The following is a 2,704-nucleotide window of genomic DNA, read 5'->3' on the forward strand; positions in this document are numbered from 1 at the left end:
ACCTTGGAAGGAAGGACTGGTGACAGTACTCGGAGGTACCGCAGAAGGAAGGCCTGGTGACTGTACCCAGGGGTATCTCAGAAGGAAGGCCTGATGACTGTACCCAGAGGTACCTGAGAAGGAATGCCTGGTGACTGTACTCAGAGGTACCGCGGAAAAAAGGCCTGGTGAGTGTACCCAGAGGTACCTCGGAAGGATGGCCTGGTGACTATACCCAGAGGTACCTCCGAAGGAAGGACTGGTGACTGTACTCAGAGGTATCTCGGAGGGAGGGCATAGTGACTTTACCCAGAGGTACCTCGATAGGAAGGTCCAGAGACTGTACCCAAAGGTACCTCGGAAGGAAGGCCCGGTGAGTGTACCCAGAGGTATCTCAGAAGCAAGACCTGGTGACTGTACCCAGAGGTACCTCAGAAGGAATGCCTGGTGACTGTACTCAGAGGTACCGTGGAAAAAAGGCCTGGTGAGTGTACCCAGAGGTACCTCGGAAGGAAGGTCTGGTGACTCTACCCAGAGGTACCTTGGAAGGAAGGCCTGGTGACTACCCAGACGTACCTCCGAAGAAAGGCCTGGTGACTGTACTCAGAGGTACCCCAGAAGAAAAACCTCGTGACTGTACCCAGTGGTACCTCAGAAGGAAGGCATGATGACTGTACTCAGAGGTACCTCGGAAGGAAGGCCTGGTCACTGTACCCAGAGCTAACTCTGAAGGAATGCCTGGTGACTGTACCCAGAGTTACTTCGTGAGAAAGGCCTGGTGACTGTACCCAGAGGTACCTCAGAAGAAAGGCCTAGAGACTGTTCCCAGAGGGACCTCAGAAAGAAGGCCGTGTGACTGTACCCAGAGATACCTCTGAAGGAAGGCCTGTTGACTCTACCCGTACGTACTCAGAAGGAAAGCCTGGAGACTGTACCCGCAGGTACGTCGTAAGAAAGGTCTGGTGAGGGTACACAGACTTACCTCGGAAACAAGGGCTGGTGACTGTATCCAAAGGTACCTCAGAGGGAAGGTCTGGTGACTGTACCCAGAGGTAGATCGGAAGAAAAGCCTGGTGACTGTACCTAGAGGGACCTCAGAAATAATCCCGGGTGACTGTACCCAGAGGTACCTCAGAAGGAAGGGCGGTGACTGTACCCAGAGGTACCTCCTAAGAAAGGCCTGGTGACTGTACCCAGAGGGACCTCAGAAATAAGCCCGGGTGCTGTACCCAGAGGTACCTCAGAAGGAAGGCCGTTGACTGTACCCAGAGGGACCTCGGAAGAAAGGCCTGCTGACTGTACCCAGAGGGAACTGAGAAAAAAGGCAGGGTGACTGTACCCAGAGGTACCTCAGAAGGAAGGCCTTTCACTGTACCCAGAGGTACCTCTGAAGGAATGCCTGGTGACTGTACCCAGAGGTACCTCAGAAGGAACGACTGGAGACTGTAACCAGATGTACCTCGCAAAACGGCCTGGTGAGTGTACCCAGAGGTACCTCGGAAACTAGTCCTGATGACAGTACCAACAGGTACTTCGGAAGGAAGGCCTGGAGACTCTACCCAGACGTACCTCGGAAGAAAGGCCTGGTGACTGTAGTCAGAGGTACCTCGGAAGGAAGGCCTGGTGACTGTACCCAGAGGTACCTGGGAAGAAATGCCTGATGACACTACCCAGAGGTACCTCGGAAAGAAGCCCTGCTGACTGTACCCAGAGGTACCTGGAAAGGAAGTCCTGGTGACTGTACTCAGAGGTACCTCAGAAGAAATACCTCGTGACTGTACCCAGAGGTACCTGAGAAGGAAGGCCTGGTGACTGTACCCAGAGGTACCTCGGAAGGAAGGCCTGGTCACTGTACCCAGAGCTAATTCTGAAGGAATGCCTGGTGACTGTACCCAGAGGTACCTCGTAAGAAAGGCCTGGTGACTGTACCCAGAGGTACCTCAGAAGCAAGGCCTGGTGACTGTACCAAGAGGTAACTCGTAGGAAAGGCGTGGTGAGTGTACCCAGGGTAATTCCCACGGAAAGCCTGGTGACTGTAACCAGAGTTACCTCGGGAGGAAGGCCTGGTGACTGTAACGAGAAGTTCCTCAGAAGAAAAGCCTGATGACTCTACCCAAACGTACCCCTTAATAAAGGCCGGATGACTGTACTCAGAGGTACCTCGGAAGGAAGGCCTGCTGACTCTACCCAGAGGGACCTCGGAAGGAAGGCCAGGTGACTGTACCCAGAGGTACCTGGAAAGGAAGGCCCGGTGATTGTACCCAGAGGTACCTCGGAAGGAAGGCCTGGTGACTGTACCCAGACGCACTTCGGAAGAAAGTCCTGGTGACTGTATTCAGAGCTACCTCGGAAGGAAGGCCTGGGGACTTTACCCAGGGATACCTTAGAAGGAATGCCTGGTTACTGTACCCAGATGTACCTCGGAAGGAAGGCCTGGTGACTGTACCCAGAGATACCTGGGAAGAAATGCCTGATGACACTACCCAGAGGTACCTCGGAAGGAAGCCCTGCTGACTGTACCCAGAGGTACCTGGAAAGGAAGGCCTGGTGACTGTCCTCAGAGGTACCTCAGAAGAAATACCTCGTGACTGTACCCAGACGTACCTGAGAAGGAAGGCCTGGTGACTGTACCCAGGGGTACCTCGGAACGAAGGCCTGGTGACTGTACCTAGAGGTAACTCCGAAAGAGGCGTGGTGACTGTACCCAGGGTATCTCCCAAGGAAA

This window comes from Loxodonta africana, unplaced genomic scaffold (assembly GCF_030014295.1).
Source record: "Loxodonta africana isolate mLoxAfr1 unplaced genomic scaffold, mLoxAfr1.hap2 scaffold_97, whole genome shotgun sequence".
Taxonomy (NCBI): Eukaryota; Metazoa; Chordata; class Mammalia; order Proboscidea; family Elephantidae; genus Loxodonta; species Loxodonta africana.